Below are 8,691 nucleotides of genomic sequence, written 5' to 3'. Positions count from 1 at the left end.
CACGGGGGACATGCCGGAGGAGCAACCCCGTCCGGCAAAACCCGCAAGAAGGGCGGGGAGCGGAGGAACGACCCCCGCACGCCCATCTGCCCAGCAGACACCATCGCCACCAGGGAAAACCACCAGAAGGGCGAGGAACCGCAAAGCCACCGAGGGCCGGGACCCAAAAGGGCGGACCCCGAAGAGCTCGTAGAACGAGAGAGAAAACTCCTGTGGAACGCCACACGAAATGGCGAGTCACCCTCGCGCAGGGGCCCTGCAAATCTCCACAGTAACGAACCCCTACTAGCATCTGTGCAGCCGAAGCGAGCACCCAAGGGAGAGACCGGCAGAGCGCCCGTGGGCGAAGGATAAATATTATCGGAGCCAAGCGAGCCACCAAGGAAAACAGGCCGTCGCACACCGGACTGTGGAAGGCCCGCAAGGCCGCCCACCGGGCCCACAGGAAAGAAGGGGCCACGTTCCAGGAACACCCCCAGACCGGAAAACCAAGACCCGCAAGGGGACCACGGAGGCGGGGACAGCACCACGCCGACCGTGCCAATGCGAGAAGGGCGCCCAGCGCCGGGCAGAGGCAGAGCACGTGGAAGACCTGCGGGAACCCAGTAGCAAGCCACAACCCCGAGCATCCGCACAAGAACCGGGCCTGCCGAAGGAGGCAGGCCAGCCGACAGGAGCCGGCACAACACCGATGCCGAGGGCGGGGGACCCAACCATGGTATGGGAAGATCCGGGATCGGCCAGGAGGCTCGAACCCTCAGCTCGCCATAGGAGAGGGCACCCGGGGCGGCGGACCCCGCCGGGAACCAAAAACAGGAACGCACCACGACTCGCGTGGCAACCACGCGCGGGTGCCAGGCACCACACCACTGCAACGTTCCAAAACAAGGCCATGCGCCGCCGAGCCGAGCGCCCATGAGCACCCCGGCCCAGCCCAAGCGCCTCCTGCCGAGAAACCGCGATCTCAGAGGGCACGGGGGAGATGCGCCCAGCAGACCGAAAGGCCACGCGAAAGACAGGTAATAAGGACCCGGAAGAAGGAGCAGAACCCGGGCCGGAGGGCCGAGCCCCCCTTCGTGAACAGAGACCTCGGAGGCAGACCGAACCGAGGCCCTAGGCGTCGAAACACCACCGGGGCAGGGCGAGACCATGCAACGAAGGCCAGACCCGACTCCGTCGGACCCCGGGGGAAGACAGCCCGAAGGGCCAGGACCGGTGACACCCCCACCAGGGCGCCCAACCCGACCAAGACCCGGGGACCTAGGCACCGGCAATGGGAATGCCACACGAAACCGTGCAGGGGCCAAGCCAGCCACCTCAACCAAGATTAGTAAAAGTGCTGCCGAAGCGAGCACAGCAAAAAGACGGCCGCCAGGAAGACATCCAGCAACCCCCGAAGCACGAGGTGCTGAGCGGCCGCCGGAGAACCCAACGACCTCCAACCGATCCGGCGCCAAAGGACGCCTCCCCCCCCTGAAAGAACCAGAGGGAAGTACCGGGACCAGGCACACGCCCCCCCGAAGGAGGACAAGCCCGAGACGAGGACCGAAGGGACCACCGTACATAGGCCCGGAAGCCGACGGCTGAGAGACACCGCCAGCTGTGAAGCCCCATACCCATGGGGGGGGGGGGACGAGGCCGTGAGGAAGCACACGGCCAGACAGGGAACCCCAAGACCCACACCCGGCGAATAAGATCCACCAGGCGGGCCAGGAGCACAGCACCCCCCCCCGCACGGGCCCGAAGGCAAGCTCAATGGAAGCACCCGCAACCGGGGACCCACAGACGCAGGCCGGCCCCACAGGCCAATCCATGGACCCAGAAAAACCTACAGGAGAGACAACGGAAGGAGTGGGGACCCCAACCCGCCGAGACGGTGGGTACCAAATGGATTTCCCGTGAAGGCAAAGCGCTCAGCTACCCGAAGGCATACCTGCACTGGGAGCCTACGGGAAGAACAAGCAAGCTATAGTCCAGAGTCAAATGGTGCAGGGCTAACCTGCCTCCGGTGCCGGGGATCGAATCATTTCCCTTGCGGAAAACCGCAAGACCGGACCGCAAGCCCGAAGAGCCCGAGAACCGGGACAGCCACGTCCCAGTACGGTATGCAACGGAGGCAACCGCCCCCCCTCCCCCCCAGGGGACCCCCTGGAGTGAGAGGGCCGAAAGTCAGTCTCCAAGGATGAGACAGGGGGCGGCCGACCAGCATGAGACCGGTCACCGCCGAAACTCGGGCCCGGACCCGCCGAAGGACCCCACCCATGCAAGGGCGGGACGTCCTCACCTGAACTGCGCAGGGGCCAAGCCGGCCGACACAGAAGCGCAACCTGCTGTGAAAATCGCGCACAACCCCCCCTGCAAGGGCACAAGGCGTAAGCACGAAAGCCGCTGTGTCATAACAAAACACCTGAACAAGTCGGGTGCCCATTCACCCCTACGGGGATCGTGGCGCTGACTAACAGATGTCAGTTGTAACCCAACGCAATGGAAAGAATCCCACTGACCACTGATGGCCGAAAGGCCGAGAGGGCCCGCCGGGATTTGAACCTGCGACTACGAGGTCAACACCAGCCCCAGCAGTAGATGCATCAAACCACTGAGTCACTAGCCCCGAAAGACCCAACCCGGCCCACTCCCTGAGGCCCAAGGAGGAGGCCAGGCTACTAAAGCCCCGAAGGGCCGACGCGGGGAGAAAGAAAAAAACCAGCCATGCCCAGAGGCAAGAACTGATCCCTGGGATATCGAGTCCACGACCCGCTGAGGTGGTGAATCGAACCCTGTTGCACCAGGGTCTGAATCGCAACACCACCGCCGCAGAACGGGACAACACGAGTGGAACACTCGTGACCGGCTCACCCCGACGGCCCAGGGCGAGTCCTCAGAAAAAGGGAACACGGACAAAGGGGGACTGTCCCCATGTCGCACCGCGCCCCCTCAGAGCGCGCCAGCTAAGCACCGGCACTCTGTACATGAGGCAACCTCACAGGCCCTACGGCTGCACGAAGACGGGATAAACACTACCCCTTCACCTCGTGTTGAATGTCAACAGCCCGGCCAAACAGGGCCACAGCACCGGCAGGATTCGAACCCTGGCCCGTGCGGACCGTCCGTACCTTCACCAGCACCACATGACGTGCACCGAAGGCACAAGAACGCCGAGCACATTTAAAAATGAACTGGTTCCCCGGACCTCCGAGAAGGAGACAGACGCGCCGCCAATCCGACGACGGGAACGCACCAGGAGGTTTTCATAGCTGAACAGCACTCGCAATTACTCGAGTATACAGGTCAACAGCAATTGCGTGTTCGAAGTGCAATAGTTCAAATACTCTGGGCCCGCCCCCGAGATGTGGGAGGCGCCCGGAACCAATCATAGCGCAGCAAAACCGCCGCGGCCCGTAGGGCAGCCACCTCCATGAAGGGAGGCAGCTGGGCGACTCGGCCGCGACCAGCGTTTCGCAGGAGGGGGGCACCCGGTCCGGATCGTCGAGAAAAAGGTAGGACCGAGTCCGTGTAAGCCTCCGTCCTACAGACAGATAGTTATATTTCAAGTGTCTGTTTGTGGCGAGGACAAGAGAAGCATTTCTGCTCTCGTGCCTCGCTTACATGACGTAGGTCCATGGTCAGACGCCGTACAAGCGGCCTCACAAAAAACAGCGCGGTCGCCGAAGCGCCGCTGTCTGCAAGGCTCCAGCACGGTGTCTCTAGGAACCAGTGCTTACACTGCAACAGAGGTAGACGGTGCTCAGCACAGCCTCCCCGAATGCCGAGCCAGAGACGCCGAGACCCGAGCCCGGCTCACCAGCACCGAATTCGACTGGCTTTGACCAATATGCCAAATCCTCTCCCCCCATTATCAAATAGAAATGCGAGACTCACAGCGGACTCGAACCTGGGACATGTATATCCATGACCCCAACTCGGGGAGCAGTCGAATCACACACGCAGGCAGTGCCACAGCGCCAACTGCTGCCTGAGGGTGTAAAACCATGCGCAACACACGTACCGAGGCACATGCATGTAGTCAGAGCGCAATTGCGGAGTGGCAAAAACTTTCCCAGGAATACAGGAAACACCCCTACCGGAGGGGAGTGACAAACACCAGGCCTGACTACATACAGGAGAATGCGCAGTACCCACAAGCCCATTCAAAGGCTCGGGCCCCTCAGTAACGACCGGGGTGGACACAGGCATGTACCACAACACCACCCACCCGGCCGCCCCCCCCCCCTGTAGACCCATGGCACGCTACAGCAGCACCTAACCGGCCCCACAGGACCGGGGGAAGGAAGAGGGGGGGGGAATTTTTAGGCCTAAGGTACCAGAGACCGCTAGAGCAGGTCCACACCCTAAAACCCCAGGGCCAGCTCACGCCGGCCCATCTTACCTGAACAGTGCTCTGGAGAGAATCGTGCAGAACAAAAAAAACAGGCTGATTGGTTGGGCCGGCCCGCCTCTTATAGAGGTCAGGTGGGACTGGTCGGCCATGTTGGGAGGGGGTGGGAGGTGGTTTCTTTTTGCTTTGGAGGGTTCTGTTGTGGAGCTAAAGCTCACTTTGTAACTCATGTGGCGAGGAAGACTAACGAGGAGGTAATAAGTGATATTATAATGTTCTTTGTTTTGTTATTAGATCCATTTGAAGGACTGGCTTTCTTGTTAATGAATGGTAGGAAAGAGTTACAGCTGCGACAGCTAGTAATTGTAGAACGGGGGATGATTTCAGGATCACACTGAGGGCATATGCAACCATGGAGTGACCTCAGCTGTATAAGATCAGCAGATGAGTACATAGTCCGCTCCCTCGGTTTGCGCCCGCTGCGCCCGCCCGCTGCGCGGACGAGATGACGTTCCCCTTTTATCCAGTATTGAGGAGGGTGGGAGGCGGCCAGCAACTGGAGCGCAACTCTTTCCTCCCCCCAATATGGCGGCTGCTCACCCTCTCTTCCACAGCGTCAGCACTTAATCTGCTGCGCTGGGAACAGCGTGTGGATAAGGCGATTTCCGAAAATAAGGCTTTCAGTTTTTAAAAAGATTGCCAAAATATCAAGTAAAATGTCGCAAAATAAGCATCAAATGCACACTTTTAAAATTACAAACCTGAGCCCCCGGCTTCCGCCTCAGGGGTGAGACGGTAATGTAAGTCAGCGCGCTCGCGCTTTGATGGTGGTTAAGTAGCCTGGGAGGGCGGGAGGCGGCCAGCAACTGGAGCGCAACCGTTTCCTCCCCCCAATATGGCGGCTGCTCACCCTCTCTTCCACAGCGTCAGCACTTAATCTGCTGCGCTGAGAACAGCGTGAGGATAAGGCGATTTCCGAAAGTAAGGCTTTCCGTTTTTAAAAAGATTGCCAAAATATAAAATAAAATGTCGCAAAATAAGCATCAAATGCACACTTTTAAAATTACAAAACTGAGCCCCCAGCTTCCGCCTCAGGGGGGAGACTGTAATGTAAGTCAGCGCGCTCGCGCTTTGATGGTGGTTAAGTAGCCTGGGAGGGCGGGAGGTGGCAGCAACTGGAGCGCAACCCTTTCCTCCCCCCAATATGGCGGCTGCTCACCCTCTCTTCCACAGCGTCAGCACTTAATCTGCTGCGCTGGGAACAGCGTGAGGATAAGGCGATTTCCGAAAGTAAGGCTTTCAGTTTTTAAAAAGATTGCCAAAATATCAAATAAAATGTCACAAAATAAGCATCAAATGCACACTTTTAAAATTACAAAACTGAGCCTCCGGCTTCCAGCTCAGGGGTGAGACCGTAATGTAAGTCGAAGTAAGTAGAAGACTACTGCTGACACCTAGCGCAGTCGCTTTCCATAATTCATTTGTCAAATTCCCAAGTTCCACACTCCAAGCAACCGCAGATTTTTCCCTACTTCCGAGCGTCCACCGACGCTTCAGGAAACCCTGGGAGTATTTTTTCATTGTCAATCAATGCCCCGCATCACGCTGGTCTCTGAGCGTGCATGCTAGAAGCGTAACTCCATCCCTTCATTAATGCGTGCCGCTAACAAAGACGGTTGCCTTGTGGACGCCGCCAAGTAAAGCTTCAGGTAAGCCAGCGCCTTTTATGCTTAAAATAGACGCACAATGGTGCCCCGGCCTTATAATACGATCATTCACGCAGCCACCTTTCACATTTCAGGCTCACCAGGTTTACTTTCCTGAGGTCTTTTCACTAGCCTAAGCAGAATTCAAATCTTGCGGTCAGGCTACGGCAATTTTTTAGCAGAGTAGACTTTATTTTAAACACCCATTGTAGTCGTATTTCGTGCTTTACTTCACTCTTTTGTTTAACTCATTTATTTTCATTCATGATCCCCTTGTCACCTTGCTGTCTACTGACAGCACCGGCATAGTCACCCGATTTCAGTCACAGCAAACGCGACCTCACACCCCTTTTTAGTTGCTCATTATTAACCACCCATTTCCTTTGCGTTTGTGATGCCTTCACCCTTTCTGTCTGTTTAAGAAAACATTCGCACAATAGATTTCACTTGCCTTTCCCCCAAAGTGTCCCTATACAAGTCACAACTTGTTGCCCTTTGACACACAAGTTCATTTTTGGCTGTCTCTATGCTCTTCCCCATATTGATTCTGTTCTTTTTACCCGGATTGATTCCAAAACTCCAATGAATGAGATTTTGAAGTCCCATTAAGAAGGACCATTGCATCACCAATTCCGGTGTCCATCACTCTTGTCACACAGATAGTTAGTGCATCAGGGGCCAACCATTGTATAAAGTTCTCCTTCACTGAGTACCGTGTATCCCCTGTTTAACAGTCACCTTGATCCCTCAGGTGACGTCTCCTTTCTACCTACCTGAAACCTTGGAGAGCCTTGGACCCCTCTTCCTCCCAACAGTTGGACTGTGAGAGCTACCCCCGCCCCGTCGCCCTCTCATGGTAAATACAAGTAGCCCTGCCCAGTTCACTGGGATTGCTTTTTAATTGTTCACTTTAAGTCCAGTTTTTAAACACTGCCCTTTCTTTTTAGGTGCCAACCGTCCCTTTCACACTACACTAGTCCTGATGAAGACCCTAACAGTAAGGGCATAAACACCTACAGACAAGGGGTCGAAACGTCAACTTTATGTAACCTGCCAACAACTATTCAACAGTGATTTAGTAACTGTGATTTTGTGTGTGATGTATGGCATCTTGCTTCTAATGTCTATATGTTGTCTATTTGTTATATAAACACTCCTATACCAGAGTTTTTTTGTGATTTATTGTCACTACCTCCCACCTATCCTACCTGTCACTAACTACCTCGCACTTCCCCCCCTTCCCGGGCACCGCCAATTTCAGTGATTTTGAGATTTTTGAATGAAAATTCATATATGTAAATAATTACTTCCACTAATGTGATTAAATAACATTGGGTTGCAAATTACTCACTCTTTCGCCTCTTTGTAAGTTTGGCACAAATTGTTTTGATTTAAGTTGTCTCTCCTTTGAAAATATTTAAGTACACTGGGATCCCTCTTTTGCATTCTAGTTAGTACCCAGGTCCCAGTGATTCTGGGTTTACCCTTTTTGTAACCTCCTTATTTAAAAGGGCACCAATTCCAATTCCTAGGCTCTGAAAATTGTGTGGTTGTAGCTGCAAAAGCAAGAAAAACAACTCCGACACCGTCAGCAACTCCACCAGTGATGCCACGACCTGATCTGAGGCGGGAGGCACCACTTGTGAAGTGCACGATGCACCACACCGCAACTCCAATGCCCTTTGACGCCTGCAGTTATCAGCCTTCTTGATGCCAGTGCTCACACCAACTCTGACATCACCAGCATCCCGTTATTGCAGTGCCGATAACCAATGAGTTTGACTTCACAAAATCTTTGACTACGCATCACCTCACCAGAACCGAAGACTCACTGCTGACACCGCCTAACTTCCCCTGTCCTGGTCTTGATGCCTCACCTCCTTGCAATTCGTACCCTGGCCTAACCTGTGGCAACCGGGAGCTGGCCTCGTCATGGCACCTACACCTCTCCTCCTACATGATGCCGTGCATTCTCTACTGACTTTTTTTCCAAGGCACTATTGTTTTGGGGTCACTAACGGCAGAATGCAGCACAAATAGAAGTAGCAAATCGTCATTATTTAATCATTATTTATGTGCAGGAAGGGACACCTTCTTCTACATAAACAATCATTATTTCCATTTTGCTCTTTGTATATGTGCTGCAGAATGCAGCACACAGAAAAAGGAAAAAAAAGGAGAATTAAAAGTACTTCTCCTCTTTTCACCATTCTAACACGTGCTCTTGCATCGTGTTAGTTTTTGGCGCTGCCTCGGATTTATACCTCCTTGTCAATCTGGGGCAGTGTCTTGTTTCGCACTCCCAAATAAAAGAAATACTCCACTTCCACATGGAGGCACACACATAGCCAAGCAAGAAAACACTTGAATAGGGGATTGATTCACTCTAATAAAATGATGCACATCCAAAGACAGTTTTCAGAATAAAGCGTGGGGTTTTATTAGTGCAACAGTCTCTAACAAAAAAGCTTACCAGATGTCAAATGAAACTATATTCAAATGTATATATGGATGTATATATGTATATGTGCAAGCAATAATAACACACACGTCAAATGCAACTGTTAAATACATGCAGATAGTAATGATAATAATACTGGACATTCAATGCAAGAAATACGCACTGTTAAATGCAAGTAATCAGACACA

The 8,691-nt window shown here is 53.9% G+C and overlaps 1 non-coding gene across 1 annotated transcript; it reads right to left on the bottom strand.

Annotated features, from left to right (window-relative positions):
• Positions 1-206: 206 nt before the first annotated feature.
• On the bottom strand, positions 207-313 carry LOC147707120 (U6 spliceosomal RNA). The gene has a single exon (XR_015296949.1). It is a non-coding gene; the product is annotated as a U6 spliceosomal RNA (small nuclear RNA).
• Between the last annotated feature and the right edge of the window lie 8,378 nt (positions 314-8,691).

The sequence above is a fragment of the Lissotriton vulgaris genome, chromosome 6, assembly GCF_964263255.1.
Source record: "Lissotriton vulgaris chromosome 6, aLisVul1.2, whole genome shotgun sequence".
NCBI lineage: Eukaryota > Metazoa > Chordata > Amphibia > Caudata > Salamandridae > Lissotriton > Lissotriton vulgaris.
This window is presented reverse-complemented; position numbering and strand designations above follow the sequence as displayed.